General features: G+C 41.8%; 1 protein-coding gene and 1 long non-coding RNA gene across 3 annotated transcripts in view; one reads left to right on the top strand and one right to left on the bottom strand.

Annotated features, from left to right (window-relative positions):
- Positions 1–16742, bottom strand: part of RETREG1 (reticulophagy regulator 1) — a 144898-nt gene that overhangs the window by 81650 nt on the left and 46506 nt on the right. The window lies entirely within an intron of this gene.
- Positions 1–16742, top strand: part of LOC140907100 (uncharacterized) — a 58699-nt gene that overhangs the window by 12780 nt on the left and 29177 nt on the right. The window contains exon 3 of one of the 2 annotated variants that reach the window (XR_012157375.1): positions 1769–2265. The exons of the other annotated variant lie outside the window; for it this stretch is intronic. This is a non-coding gene — a long non-coding RNA (uncharacterized LOC140907100). Of the gene's footprint in view, positions 1–1768; positions 2266–16742 lie in introns of those variants that run through there. 2 annotated transcript variants of the gene reach the window in all.

Genomic DNA, 16742 nt, shown 5'->3' with positions numbered 1-16742 from the left:
TCGATGAGGACAGATTTAAAATCCGCTCTTCTGTCCTCTGGGATATGGGAGGTAAAGTCAAATAACTTGTAACTGTCATAGTCGTAGCTTGCAAGGAGGGTGGAGTATGGCCCAGGAATTCAAGTCGTTTGAGGTCCTTATCTTGCAGAGTGGGCCCATATTGTGGCTGCTTTGTTCTATGGGTCACTGCATCCACCATAAGAGAGTTGGGCAGTGGATGGGAAAATAAGAAATCTACGTCCTTAGCTGGTATATAATATTTATGTTCAGCCCTTTTACATGTTTACAGGGATCTGCCATATCATATCAGTGGGTTCCAGGAGAGCCTCGTTTATGGGTAGTGCAATCTTTCATGGCACAGAGGGTTGGAGGATTTTCAGGAGTCTGTGTTGTGTCTCCTGCATGTCCTCTAATGGAATGTCATGGCTGATTGCCACCCTCTTAAAAAGTTCCTGGAACTGCTTAAAATCATCCACGTTCTGTGGCAGTGGTGTCATGCGAGCTTCATCTGCAGCTGATGGAGAGTTATGAGCAGGTGATTCAGGGAAAGGTTCATAGCCCACATCTTCGAGGGGCAGCTCAGGAGCTCTGAATGTAGATGGAACTGGAGACAGAGGTGCAGAGAGGGTCTGCAGTCTGGTGGAAGGTCTGCGAGAAGGATTGGCGCAATGGGTAGATCAAGGGTACCACTGAGGCCAGTGCACAGGGTATGAAAAGTGGGGCCCCGCCCGTGGGGGACAAAGTAGTGAAATTGAGGCTGGTTCTTGTGAAGTGTTGTGCTTTGAAATAGGTATGGCTCCGGTGGGAGAGGAGAGTCAAGCAGGGAAAACTCTGCCTGCTGCAGCATGTCATTCTCACGGTCGGTGAGGGTGGCCAAGTCGGGTGGTGAGAGCAGCTGGTCAGAGAGTGAGTGCTCGGTGCCTAGGAGGGGAGAGTCAGGCTCTGGGGCCTGATTCAAGAACTACTGCTGCTCCATGGACTGCGGTGCTGTGGGTCTCGGAGCGTGAGCCGACGTCTGCAGCAATTTCTGCGGGAGTGGTGCGTCTGCGGCGGAGGTCATTGTCAGGCTCGTGGACTGCACTGCTGGTACTGGGTCCGTCCACGGTGCTGGCAGGGCCAGTGCTGAGGAAAGCTGCCTGCTGTGGGGTAGTCGAGTCCTGGTTTCTGTGCCCCATGAGAGCTGTGCCTGAGGTGCTGGGGTGGTCAGCTGTGCCAGTTTTTGCCACGGTCAGCACCGGAGGAAGAGATTTCGCCAGAGACCTTTTCTGTTTCTGTAGATCTCTATGTGGAGAGATTGGGGTTTCCTGCCTCTTCGCATGAGAGAGTGAAGCCGTGCTCCTGGTAGGTTCCGACCTGGCAGGGGAGCATGAGGGAGAGGGTTTACTTGTGCCCGTTTCTGTTGGTGGCTGCAGAGATTTCTCCATAAGGAGCATTTTCAGCAGCAGGTCTCTGTCATGGCGAGCCCTGGTTTTCAGGCTAGTACAATGGACACACTTAGCGGGGACGTGTGTCTCGCCTAGACACTTCACACAGTGTGACTGTTCATCAGACCATGGCATAGACTCATTGCAGAAGATGCATTTTTTGAATCCAGGGGACCCCGGCATCATGAAGCTATGACTGCCTGAGGGGGAAGTCTCAACGGGAGATGAACGTGAGAAAAAAAAACAAACAACTTTTTTTAGCTAATGAACAAGGAATAACTATTCTAAAGGAAGGGAAAGAACTGGGACACTTCTATCTACCTATTTCTACTTATTTCCTTCAGTGACCAGGGGCAGTGCTGAACCTCTTCCTGAGCCCCGTCTTCAGCCGATTGAGAAGGAACTGAGGGGGTGCGGGACATGGGCGCACAGACAGACCCTAATGCCACCGTGAGACAACAGCTGGGTACGTGCATCTGGAGTCCATCATCTGGAGTGGAGCACCCATGACACTCGAAGAAGGAATTTTATACTTTAAATATTAATGTTAAATATTAACTTGAAGTCCGTGGAACTTTGTAATGGACTGATCTCAAGGATACTTTTCGTCACCTACTCTCAAGAAATAATAAATAAAACAAAAGCAATACTACTAAGCATGAAAAAAACTTGGATATATTAACTTCAATCTTTTTCACTGTAAGAATGAGAAATAGTTAAAGTCTGACAGACAACACTACTTTTGAACATTGTCCATGCACTGACTAAATCACTAGAGAAGCAGTTTAAGGAGAGTAAAATATATTTCAATAGATAAACACATCAGATAACTGTTCATAGGGAAGACCAACTCAAATGAAGTATCATAACACTTTGTTTTTTAACAGTGTATAGAATATGAAGTTGTTTCATTATACTATGTGTTGAAGTGCTTAGTAGGAAATAAACATGTTATTCTGCTGATATATTCACATGTTTTGATAAGGTATGTGCCAAGACATTCCTTGCTAAGTTAAGTGACTAATCAGATGCTGTGCTGGTAAGCACACCCTCAAGTGTCATCATAACCCGGACGTTTGCACATGACACCCAGAGAAAAAAAGCTGTCACTGTAGGTTCTTGTGCCCTCTGTAAATAATTTCCGTATTACGTTTTGTAATCTAATGCCTGTATTTAGTGAACCAGGATACAAGTAAAGGTCAAAACCTACCACTTTTTAAGTTCATTCTCACACATTATCGTCTCCTCTCTGCCTCCACTTTACAGGCACTAAGCTTTAAAGTAATTTTCATTTAGGAGCAACAAAAAATATTTTAGTAATGGTTTCTGGGTGACTCATTTCATTCACTATAACAGAAATGTGAAACACATTCCTGGAATTCTCAAATTAACTGAAACCAGCATTCTTTTTTCTTTTAAAACTCTGAAATGTCTCCTTTCTGAAATTTGCATTGTGGTTTACAAACTGAAGTTAGAAACAATTAATAGTAATTAGCTCATTATCATGTAACTTTGGTTTGTTAGGAGTACTGAAAATATTTTCTCAAGTCACAGATTTTAGGAAAACAGTTTTCTTAATTGAAAATATTTATTTTCATTGCTGTATCTACTGTACATTGCCTATAACTGAATGTTTGGCTTTATAGAATTTACAAGCCTATTTTTTTAAAAACCAAAGGGGATACTGGGAAAGTGTTTAAAATTATTAGCTTTCTGAAACAGAATGTAACAGCATGGAAAGGGGGATGATGCCAACGCAGCAGCAAGATGACTGGAGGTTCTATGCCCATGTTCTAGCCCCAAAACACAGCAAGGTATCTGCAGTATGATCAGACACTCAGGTTATAAGTAACAGATCAATGCTTAGGAACAACTGCTTTAGTACACTATCTCTGTACAGGACCACATGGATATTCTTGTAACTAGATTGCTGCTCACCAGCTTCAGATAAAAGGACTGATATTTGTGACTGGCGGTGGTGAATGATCCCTGAAAATAGGAGATAAATGCTCCATGCAAACATATGTGACATAACATGGCAAGGTTTTAGGTTGAACATCCTTGAATGAAATCTGGCACCATGTAGTCTTTTCTGTAGGGAATATAACCTTTCCCTAATCCACCCATGTTTTCAAGGAAAACTCCCCATGGATATTTCCTCCCTATAGCCCCACACACCACAATTTCTTTTTCTGTCAGAGGGAATCTGGACTTATTTTTTAAAAATGCTATTTATATTTTTGGTAGTATTTGGCCATTAGATTGTTGAGTTTGACATAACTGGTTTAATTTGGTTTTAATGTAGTCTTTGTTGCTTACTAGAAAATAGATCTTTGGAAAGTTTTAGCATATAGCATTTGTGGAATGAGTTAGGTTCTATGAAAATTTCTCATTAAATTGTCACTTGCATTATGATCTAGAAAAGCCACTTAAGCAAACAGTGTCATTTTTTCTTTAATACTGAAAGTACTCTCTGTGTTGTAAGTGACACTACAGAACGCTCTGGACAATATAGTTTATAAATACCCTCTAAGAAGACAAGCCAAATGACTGAAGGATTATAAGCTCTCTCTACCAGTTGTTCAAGTATTAAAATGGCAAGCAGTAAGAATACAGGGGCTGGGGGGAAGTAATGAACATTCAGTGTTGAAAACTTTATGTGTGGAACAGAATAAACATTCAGAGAAGTACACTGAATTACTATTGTGGAACTCTTGTAATTCAAGATTATTTTCCACCCCCTAATAAGGACAAATACAGACATCCAATTATTAGTAATTTTGAGACTCTTATTGTAGTGACGATTCCATGTTCACTATTAATATAAGGCTCTCTGACAAGAGAAGACTAAATATGGAGGTCACTTATCTGTAACTGTACGTTCTTCAAGATGTGTGGTCCTTATCTGTAGTCCACATGAGGGTACACATGTACACCATGCACGTGAAATTGCAAATTTCGCAAGCGAGCAGTGTCCATTAGTCCATTCAAGTGCAGCTGCCCTCCTTGTGGTCTGGACTGAAGGTATGAGAGGCAATGCAGACTGACACCTCTCTAGTTTTGCTGTTACTGTGAATCATAAGGATTCAAAGCAGAGGGGAAGGAGGGCACATCTCAAACAACCTCCAGTTATAGGTCAGTAACCTCCATTTCTTCTTCGAGAGCTGGTCCCTGTATTCAAACAGGAGGGGGAACATGAAGATGTAGTTGGTATAGAGATCTATAATGCTGCTGTCCCAACAGCTGCATCTGCAGAAGAGGCTGAACTAATGCACAATGTTTTGTGACTGTATGGATAGAGCTCCAGGTAGCCACCTTACAGATTTCCAGTACAGGTACCCCTTGAAGATGTGCTGCTGAGGTTGCTTGTGCCTTAGTGGAATCGACCTCACTCCATCCAAGGGAGGAATACATGCTAATTGAGAGCAAACAATGATGCAGCTAGAGATCCTCAAAAGCGGCAAAAATTCTGCAAAATTCTGCATATTTTGTCAAAACAACACAATATAACCACACCAGTTTCTATTATTTTTGGTCATTTATTTCAAAACCCTGGTCAGCAAGTATGTCTATAACAATACAGACAACAAACAACAAAAAAGATTCAGGAAATGTTTTTTGACAAATAGATTCCTTACTAGACATATTAATACAGAACTCGGAGTAATAAATCATTTAAACTACAATACAGAACCGTATTTCCCGCACTCCTCAGAAGCGGTACAAAGGCTTGGGGGAGTCGGGGTAACAGAGGAGCTGAGGGAGAGGAAAGTAAGTTGCTGGGAAAGAGCCCGGGTTGTGAACTTGGAGGGTTGTTGTGTAGGGTAAGAAAAGTATGGAACAGGTTTTGGGGAGGGGCAGGGAGGGATTGTTAGGGAGCCCCATGCAGACCCTGGCTGACCCCTAGCCTCTCCCATTCAGTGAGGCATATCTGCCCCTGTCCCCATGTGTTCTTGCACCCTCTGTCCACATGTGTCCCTTCACCCCCACTCAGACACTCACTCCCCACATCCCCATGTGGCCCTGCACCCCCTCCTCCTATGTGGCTCTATACCCCCCACCCCATCCCCATGTGTCTCTATGCCCCCACCCAGCCACCGCCTGTCCCTATGTAGCTCTGAACCCCCCATCACCAGTTGGCCCTGCACCTCCCTCCCCCCTGTGGCCATGTGCCTCCACTCCCATTCAGCCCCTGCTCCAGTCTGTCCTCCCCCTTCTGAGCCCCTCTCTGACCCTCCAGCATGCCACGCTGTCTGTCTCCCCATAGCTCCTGTCTCCTGACCTGACAGGCACTGTGAAGAAGTCAGGCTCTCTCTTCCTTAGCTGGTCAGGAGCTGCTGCTTTGTTCTATCGCCATAGCGCCCTCTGGTGCGCAGAAGGCAGAACTGCAGAAGTTATTTTCTGCTGGGAGCTGCTGCTGTTCTTGAACCACAGCGCCCTCTGGTGAGCAAAAGAATGAAGATTGAGAATGATCTCCATTCTCTGTTTTTCTTGGGCACCATGAAAAAGGGGCATAGAACTCTCGTCCTTGGTGCTGAAGTGGTACTTGTTCTATGGCCCCTTTTTGGAGGAGTACACCTGCATCCTGACGGAGAATCGCCTTTTGAGAGTGGTCCCTGAAAAGGGCCCCAGGAAGAGGGTTTGGGGGTAGGAGGGAAGAAAAACTCTACAGAGTAGTCAAAGGGAATGATTTCCAGCACCCACTTGTTGGTTGTGATTACTCTCCAATTTTGAGTGGAAAGAGCAAGACAGCCACCAAATGTTTGCGGGGGGGAAGGGGGGAGTAGGGGATGGCATCAGTAGGGGTAGGCAGTCTTCAATCGTCCTGTCAAAAGTAATCCCTGGATGGTAGATAGGGTTGAGTAGTTGGAGTTATGGTAGAGGGAGCAATATACTGAGGTTTTTGTACCAAGATTTGCATGGTGGTTTGAATGGGTGCTAGTGGTAGAATGGCTGAGAAGGCGGTCTCAGATTTTACTCCTGCTTATGAGGTTTTCTCTTTGGGGTGTAAATGCCCAGGGTTCTGAGAGTTGCCCTAGAGTCTTTCAATGAATGTAGAGACTAGTAAGTCATCTTATTAAGAGAGATTAGACTCAAAGGGCAAGTCCTCCATGGTATTCTGAACCTCCCTGGGGAACCCCAAGAAGTGCAGCCAACATCCATACCTCTGAACTATTCCTATGCCTGTCCCTCTAGATGTGGTTTCAGCAACATCCATTGCAGTTTGAAAAAATGTTTTGGCTACCAGTTTGCCTTCCTTAATCAGGGCTATAAATTGGGCCCCATCCTCCTGAGGGGGTTTGTCCCTGAAGTCTAAACTCCAAGTAATTGTTAGCAAAATAGGATTTCAACAAGGCCTCATAGTTAGCAATTAGAAACTGAACATTGATAGAAGAAAATACCTTCCCCCTTAGATGGTCAAGTCATTTAGAGCCCTTCTCCACAAGTGTAGGCTACAGCATTCCAAAGCAACATCTCTCAGTGGCTGCTTGTATCAAAAGGGTCTTGGACATGTGAAGAGAAACTCCGCTCCTTTGGCTGGTACAAAATATTGTGTCTCAGCCCTTTTCAGGGTGGGGGTGCAGGAGACTGGAATATGCCAAACTACCTTGGTTGGTTCCATGATGGCCTTGTTTGCTGGGAGGGCCACTCGGCTGGGACCAGAAGATTGCAAGATGTCAAGAAGCTGATGCTGAGTATCTTGGACCTCCTTGAATGAAATCTGGCACTTATTTGCCATTCTCTGCAGGAGCTCAACAATGGTTGTGGTCATCAGATGGGGATGGCAATGATGGGACAATTCTCTCCTCGGGTGAGGATGATAAAACACCCAGGGGATCATACGAAAGGGGATCATACCTCTCTCCCTGAACTGGTTTCCTCCTTGAGTGTCAAAATATCTCTCAGGAGGGTTAGACCCAACAGAAGAGGAGACTGAGGATAGGGAAGGATAGGCTTCAGTTTCTCATGGAGTACAGGGTATTCCGGTAGTTTGGACTCATGGATCCAGTGGGTCTGTGGTCATAGTGGATGGCAGGTCCTCCTGGGGATGGATTGGACCATCAAAGATTCTAACTCTTAGATGGTGTTGGTGGGTGCATGCAGGCACATGCATTCCAGTGGCTGGTATCAGCAGATCCTTTCTCCTTTGCGCTTTACCCTTATGTTCTGAGGGTTTACATAGGCCTAACTCCTCAGCACCTGTGCAAGAGAACTCATCCGACTTTAGAGGTCAGGGAGGGATCCCTTCTTGTGGAAACAGACCTGGCAGGAGACCTGTCCTTATGATTATTAGAGTGCCCCTTACTCTCAAAAGAAACTTTAGTTGAGGACTCCTTGGGCTTAGTAGTTTGGGCCTCTGGCTCCAGAGCTCATGCTCGGAGTGGGTGCAGCTGTGGCTGATGTAATAGGCACGCATCATGGCTTCTCCTTAAGGCATTTCTGCAGACTGAGCTCTTGCTCCTTGCAGGTTTGTGGGGGGAAGGGGCAGCAAGTGCTACACTTGGCTGAAATATGGGTCTCTACGAAACAGAGGCAGCACTGGTATTCATCACTTACAGAGAAGGAACGAGGGAAGGAGACAGTTCTTAAACTCCAGGATTCTGGGCATAGTCTCTGTCCATAAGGAGAGACTCCCTGAGGCAGGGAGAAACTAAGCTATACTAAATATACAAGACTAAAATCTAACACTAAAAATACTAAAAACTATGTGCAATATATTTAACAGTTCTGAAGAAGAAGAAGAAACGCAAAGGTATCTACAGACAAAGGATTCTGACTCAGGCTATGTGGCAGTAAGAAGAAACTGCAGAGCTTTTGGTCTGCACCGCTCCTTAAGCCCTCAGTCGAGACAGAGCATGAAAAGGGCAACTGCACAGGCATAGACCAATGGACACTGCTGGCTAGAAATTTCCAGTCTCAGGCACATGGGGGGCACGAGCACTCAAGGAAAAATGGATATTTATTCAAATGTTTTATATATACAAAAATTTCATTGAGACCATTAAGTGACTTTGTGGTCATTATGAGGCTCAAATATGACAATGGTTTAGCCGCTAAAAATAATTCAGTGCAAAACACTAATTTAACAAAACTAAATTCTCAAACACCAAAAATTTAGAAAGGTATGGCTCTGCCTGGAATGTTAACCCCTTTCCCTGAAAATTTGCATTCCATCATCCTTCTCCACCCTTAAGTCTTGCTCCAAGGTCCATTGAAATCAAAGGGGTCTCAATCAGGGGAACAAGGTTGAAAGCAGACACTAGCTGTCACTTGATTTTATAGAAGCTCAAATCTCATTTTTTGTAGAACCTCACAGCAGGTTACAAGAAAAAGATAGTCTTCCCAAAGATCTTCTCAGGTTTCCTATGATCAAAGTTACATTACATTATTTCTGTGTGATGGCTGAAGCTACTGCACTTGCTGTAGCATCTGAAGAATCAAATGAGGCTCTCAATCACTGTTTAGCTATCAGCTGTCCTTCTGCTATTAAGGGTTTAACCAATTTCCTTTGCTCTTCAGGCAGATCTCTAGCAAATAAAGAATATTTTCTCCCAGAAAAAGTACTGATACCTAGACATTATGGTCCGATAATTAGAAATCCTAATGCCTCCTGAGGTTGAGAAGAAAATCTTCCTGCTCTGAGTATCCAGGTTTTTGTCCTTTTTGTTAGAGGGGTAGAAAGCACTGACCTTCTTTTGTTCTCTGAAATACTGTGGTGAACACCAGGGAGTGGGGTGTATGTAGAAAAATTAAAATCCCTTGTACAGTAACTGATAGCCCTTATCGGCCTTCTTTAACAGGGCTTGACCAGTGAGTGGCTGGATTTGCACAGATAGTTTTGTCTAGTTGGAGTAACCCTTCAAAAATTGGGAGGATGATCTTGCTGTGAGGAGAGCCCATTATACTCAACAATGGATAAGAGATTGCTTCTCCTCACAGAGATGGATCTTTAAAGTTGAAGCCATTCTGACCACCAGTTTGTGAAATATAACGGCATGTTCTGATGGGGAAGATGCTGATGAAACACCCACACTCAACAGGGGATGTCTGATCATCAGGTCGCTAATCAACGTCTTGGTATTCAATGGATCCCTCTGGTTCTTCCTCCGAGAGGGAATCTGAGACTGCCATTAGGGAGTGCTGCTCTCTATACCCAGTGTAGGTGGATGCAGGAATACTGAATCTGTTTTATGAAATATTCCCTGACCTCTAAGAGGAGGATATTGGACTTTTCATTCCTCAAGCGGCTGGGACTGATGCAGAACTCTCAGTACTCATGGAACCAGTGGTTACAGAATTGGAAGGTTTGCCTGCTAGTGTCTCCTGAAGTACAAAGCAGTGAAACCAGTTTTGATGTAACTTGAGAGCTCTTGAGGTGAAAGTGCTTCAGACTGCATACCAAGAAGGAGAGTGTCTTTCCTCCAAGCAAGCCACACTCCTCGTATTGGTATGCAAAGAAGGGAATAAAGCAGGAAAAGAAGCATACCTCTTAAATCTTGACCTTTTTTCCTTTGGATCTGCAACAGGATCCGTGAGCCCACAGTGAGCTGTGAGAACTAATAAAATTTATAAAATAACTTTTTGAAATATACAAAAGTAATGAATCTATACTCCGTTCTAATTAACTAAAATCTAACTCAGGCATTGCATCTCTGAAGAAGCTGGATCCAGGTTGGATCATCTTGGAGAGGTTGTGGTCTATCTGCTGACACAGCTGGAAGGAAGTATGGCAGCCAAGGCAGCATGCCCCCTTTTATAGCCTCTCCCTCAGAATGTTCAGAAACATCAAAGGGAGTAGTCGGAGGGAGCAGGAGAGCACACTGCTACAAAATGTTCTGCCATTAGTGCTGCACCAACAGAACATCCCAGCAGAGGGAATGAGAAGAAGCCATTTGAAAAACACCTGTGATACCCATAAAACAGCATGGCATTCTGATCATTAAGGAACGAAGTTAGGTATGATCACACAATTAGGCACATATCACTCCCATTGCTTAATGATGGTGGGAAAAAATGTTAGGGCTAGTCTACACTGGCAACACTAAAGCGTAGCCGCGGCAGCACTTTAATGTGGCTTGTATGATCGTGGCACAGCCTCTCCCACTGCTCTAAAAAAACCCACCTCCATGAGGGGCGTAGCTCCCAGTGCTGGTGCACTGTTTACACTGGCACTTTACAGCACTGAAACTTGCTGTGCTCATGGGGTGTTTTTTCACACCCCTGAGCGAGAAAGTTGCAGCGCTGTAAATTGCCCCACTGTAGACAAAACCTGGCTTAGTCTCCTGATCATAGCACTGCTGATACCAGTGCTAGACATCAACCACCATACTCATTTTAAGAAGCCTATGGTTCAAAATAGAACATTATATTAAAAAGTTAGAATGTCCAGATTGTAAGCTTTCCAAGATAAACATCATGTCTTCAGAATGGGACCCCAAATCATGACTGAGATTTTCTGAGCATTCTGCAATATACGTATGTAGCAGTAATAAACTCATTAGCCAAAAAAAAAAAAAAAATATCAGAACACATTTAATAGGAATATAATTGTTTACTATCATCATGTTATACCTAACCAAAACAGAATCCTATCCTTGTTTTGATGCTACATTAAATTAATAAACTTCAAGAACACATCTGCAGGCCAGGCCTGTATCTCTAACAGGTAGTCCAGTGAATTTCTGATAAACCTGCTGCATTTGAAATAGATACAGAAATTACTTGTGTACATGTCAGAAGTATGTTGTCCTTTGATGTAAATAAATCACAGTCAACATCATCAAAGAATTATATACTTGGATTGAGAAGAGATGACAACAACAGAGAGTGCCTAAAGTGGTCAACAGATACCCTAAGATCTCATCTTTAGCCACTCCCCTGTGTACAGGCAGACCTGTTTTCTCTCCCCTTCCTCCCCCGCCCCCGGCCGTTTTTTGGGGGGCAGATTTTTTGTTTTGGTGTAAGGTGCCAGACTGGCAGTTTTGGAGATTGCAGTCTTCAATTTATCCACAGAATAGTGTGACAAAGTTCCTCCTCTATCTTGGTGGGTCTTGCACTTATTGGTGGATTTGCTCGCCTTGGAGCTTCACGGCAGCCCTCAGTTTGGCCGTTTTTGTGAACCCACAGTCCAGGTCAACTCCTCCTGTGTCTGACCAGGAGTTGGGAGGTTTGAGGGGAATCCTGGTCCACCCTCTACTCTGGGTTCCAGCCCAGGGTCCCGTGGAACGCAGCTGTCTAGAATGCCTCCTGGAACAGCTGTGCGACAGCTACAACTCCCTAGGCTACTTCCCCAGGCCTCCTCCTAACACCTTCTTTATTCTCACCATAGGACCTTCCTCCTGGTGTCTCATAATGTTTGTACTCCTCAGTCCTCGAACAGTACGCGTTCTCACTCTCAGCTCCTAGTACCTCTTGCTCCCAGCTCCTCACATGTGCACCACAAACTGAAGTGAGCTCCTTTTTAAACCCAGGTGCCCTGATTAGCCTGCCTTAATTGATTCTATCAGCTTCTTGATTGGCTGCAGGTGTTCTAATCAGCCTGTCTGTCTTAATTGTCTCCAGAAGGTTCCTGATTGTTCTGGTACCTTCCCTGTTACCTTATCCAGGGAAAAGGGACCTACTTAACCTGGAGCTAATATATCTGCCTTCTATTACTCTCCTGTAGCCATCTGGCCCGACCCTGTCACAATAGGTATTCACAGTCACAGGCAGTGAACGTTTACCCATACTATACCACCAAGGGACGCAATCTTGATTTTGGTCACAGCATCTATGCTTAATCATTAGCCTCTCTGTTATGACTGCCAAAATGAGTGTGATTTTGGTTCTGATTTTGTTATATGGATACTTGTCCGCTGATAACTGGGCTACCACTAAAAACAACAACCCCAAAACGTATTTCACAGAGGCCATCCGGTGCTAATTTTCAACCCTAGACTTAAAGACTACCAAGTCACCTAAGTCATCCAATCCTTTTTACAAGAACATCTATTAACAAGTTAGGCTTTTTTGCTGGGAGTCAAGACACTTTTTTCTCATCCTTTACTGCTATTACTACTATAAATAATAACAAATCCTCACATACCTTAGGGATATTATTTCCTTTGCTGACACTTAGAATTCAGGGCCTAGGTTGGCAGGTGAGGAAGGTGGAATTCTGTACTCTGTGTGTCTGAATATGGTCCCCTTTTCACTCAACTGTCACTGCATTACACCCAAAATATTTCAAGAGGAAGGCATAGTCTGTAGTCTTGGTGCAGGAGTAAAACCCAGGAATACTAGTCCTAATTCCAATGTTGAAATCGCTCTTTATATTTGTGGGCAAGCATCAACCGCTTCCTTAGTTTCTTCCCTTTAAAATAAGAATCCTAATGTGTTTATGTAAGACACATGAGTGATTTATAGAGAGTTAGGTTTATAAATTGTTTTTAAGACATAAAGAACTCCACATGCTAATTATACAATAAATAATCACTTGTATCATGAAGCAATATCTAACCAACCATAATAAAAAAACCCTACACTACATGTAACAATCTAACCAAGTCAACTGTCTTCTTTGTAGAAGTGTACCAACTTTGGACATCAAGATTTCCACGAACAACTGCAAAGAAGGGAGCCTTCTTTTATTCAGTACATCTGATTTTAGATTTGGTTAACAATAGAAGTAAAGCTTATGGCAATTAATTGCCTTTAAGCATATACAGAATATGAAATGCATAAATAGCACAAAAGGTTGCAAGATAATCTAAATCAATGTGCAGTTTCTATTCTTATATATATAGTAGATTTAGAAAAGGAATTCAGAATGGAAACTATTTCTTCATTCCAACTGTCACAGGAAAAATATTTCCTACTTCCCTCTACCTGTGTCACCAGCCCTTACTTCCTCATCTTGTTAGGAAACCACTTTACATAATCTAGTAAATATTCCCCAAGTTGATAAATGCACATGAATTCACTATACTACAGGTCAACATTTGAATAAGAAAATATGAATGATCTGGAATACGGTATGAGACTAGCTCGAATACATATACAGAACATATATAATGTTTGCATTTGTATATTTCTAAAGGGTTTCATCTTGGTGAGCTTTAAAGAAAATTTTCTCAATCAAGATTTAGATTTCAAAAAGTAAGATAGATGACTTGTAGCCTGGTTCCAAAATAGGAAGGTTAATAAAACTACCTTGTTTTCAGAAAGAACGAGAACATTTGCCTGTTTTTAGATTAACAGATGAGAAAGCAGAGATGATGAATTTATCATAAGTCTAAATTTATTTTCACATTTGAGCAACTGGTTTTATGTTCAGGTTGTTAGCATTAGTTATTTTTATAGAGATATTATATTTAATTTTCGTAAACAACGTCTTCTTAAGACCTTTCACCCAAATGAGATCATGCCAACTTCCAGAAAGTGGTCTTCTGTCTGGATTTTTGACATTTCGGTGAGCGTGGGGTGGAGGAGTTTAAACAGACCAATAGTCTCCGTGATATGGAAAACACACAGAATAATTTCTAAATAGCTGTCTTAAGCAGACCTTTTCCAAGATGAGACTCGCTAATTATGACCTAATTCAAACTCAGCGGGCCTTATTGCATCACTCCCACATAGGCCTTACTCCTTATTTGCCTGGAAACTTTGGCTGGTGATTCTATAAGACAAAGTGTTTTTAAGTGTTTTTAAGTTTATGTTATACTTTTCAATTAGACTATGATTTGAATACATTTGTTAGATTTAAAAACAGTTACCATGACATACATTTCTGGCATTATGACAGTTAGACAATGATGTGAATATAATCCATCTTTAATTAATCTCTAACAGAGTGGATTTATGCTACTATATACGTAACGCTTTGTGTTAAGTATATAGCTGAAGCACAAATGCGAAATATATGATTCATACTGATACCTGGTCTATTATTTTTGAGGCACGTTCAGAAATTGCCTGGCACCTTGTATCTCTGTATTGGTTTGCTTAATGCTTGGAGTTATGTTTGCCTTCGTTTTTAATAACCACGCTAGAAAAAAAGCAAGTTCTTTTCTAAGATGAAGACTATGGAATTCTAGGATGCCGTCATGAGGACTGTGTGGCTTTTCAAAACAATACCTTTAAATATTGTCCTAATACATGTTCATTAATAATTTTAAAGCCCTATCATATTGACATGTCTTCTGAATAACTAGTTTAGACACAAGAGAAGCTATAGGTATATATGAGCCCACATGCCTCTAAGCAGTAAGAAAATATATGGAAATTTTCCTGAAGAGTAAAATTCAGTATTCCACAATGACCTTAGCAAACATTTGGATCAATGGCTGAGTTTTTTGTTTAGATGGATTATTTCAATCAAAAAGAGCACAAAGGCTACTGCTCCTCACAAGTGATTCAAAATTAGCTGAAGAACAAAAACCCAGGAAATTATTCTTACATCTAGGGAATCAAATTCCTCATTAACTGCATTAAATAAAAAGTGAGATTGTACAACCACATGGTGTAAGATTCGAAGTTAGCTATTTCAAGGTTAAATCCCTTAGAGATTCCATTGGTTATGTCTTAGATAAAGGCTTTTCCTGAAAAAAGTTTTATGTAAAAGTTATCTAAGGGCCAGATGGTGACACCCTTGTTCATGTTAAGCAGCACCTTACTCCACAAATGGTCTGATTAAAGTCTGTAGGAATATTTGCAGAATAAGGCACTATTCAAGATGATTGAAGATGGCATAATTTGGCCCTTTATATTAATTTTTTAGGATCCACTTCAGTCTAAAATGTGGGTCTTTCATATTTGAGAAGCCCACCTTTTTTTTTTTTTGGCAGCATAACAAGAGAAACTATGACTAAGCAGGATAAAGGGAAACATGATGTTTCATGCTAATGGGTCCACCCTGTGATCTCTGGCTCTGTTTTTACGCCCCCCACGAAGATCAGAGCTTTGGAAGCAAGGAAGACTGGAATTCCTTTGCCTATTTTGTGGTAGGAAAAAGTCCCCATCTTTGTGACTGAGACTAAAAAAGCTCATCTAAACTTAAGTAGTACCTTTGCTTCCTTTCTATCTACAATATCTTTATGGTGTGGTTTGGTAGCAATCTTCTCTGGAAGGTCCAGATACGAGTAGGAAGAGGGCTAACCTTTCATAAGGACTCACCTGTACTGTGGAAGCTTTTAGTTTGAGCCTGATAGTGATCATGTTTAAAAAGGAGAAAAAGCCAGCATCTGTATTAGAGGGGGCAATCATATCGGAAGATCACACTGAGGATTAAAAAAGCTAGACATTTGGGAAGGCTAACCCTTCTGCCATCACATATGATCAGTTTTCTTCCTGACTCCAGCATATCAACTAATTTGCTCCCTTTACAAAAGCAATGTTTTCCTTTTGCATTTTTCTTGTCTCTATCAACTGTTAGAAGGACTTATATGCACTGGATGAGCTCTAATAAAGACAATATAGAATATGTATACATTTAATTCATTTACTATAAAACAACCTAGCTTACTGTCCACAACACAGTCAAACACCACACAACAAAACACAGGAATGTTGACAGTAATATTGTCTGTGTGAACATGAGGAGGTGGTTATGAATGTGGGTGTGCGCGAAGAATGATCTCTTATTATCTACTGCACAACCTGGAAAAACTTCTAAGTGTGGGGGGGTTACTACTCTGCTTATAAACTATTTATCTGTTTACATTTTTGTTACAATGCAATTAGCATTAGTCTGTAACAGAAAAAAATCACTGTCATAGACATTTAATATGTATGGCTTACTGAACAAAGCTTTTAAAGGGCAATATTACATAGAAATTATATTTAAATAAAACGCAAGCCAAGCAATGTATTTCCTATGTTATTAACAGCATAACAGATTCTAAAGATGAACATTTAAAAATGCTATTTATATCTCTGCATTTATGTTTAGGCCTCACTCTGCTTGGACAGTGAAGCACTAATCAGTTCACTTTGGTCTATCGTCAGTTTTGTTCTTTTTCTCATGCTTAAGCACAATTCTGTTATTTTTGTGTTGCAAATGCTCCCCAAGATCTAAATCCAAACAAAACATTTTCACTGATATTATCCCTGATAGATGTCACCAACATGTCAATATTAGTGACTGTTCTGCCTATATTACTTAAAAACTCTCTTTTAAATTAGTTTAATCTTTTAGTCCTGCAAGCAGTCTGCAACACGTAAAATAATAGAATGTTGAACCTGCAGTCTAACAATTATAAAAATAGGTCAAGCAAAATAATTTAAAGAACACACATACTGAGACTCAAACTTCCACTGAATTAGTTTTGAAAACATAAC

This window comes from Lepidochelys kempii, chromosome 2 (genome assembly GCF_965140285.1).
Source record: "Lepidochelys kempii isolate rLepKem1 chromosome 2, rLepKem1.hap1, whole genome shotgun sequence".
Lineage (NCBI taxonomy): Eukaryota > Metazoa > Chordata > Testudines > Cheloniidae > Lepidochelys > Lepidochelys kempii.
This window is presented reverse-complemented; position numbering and strand designations above follow the sequence as displayed.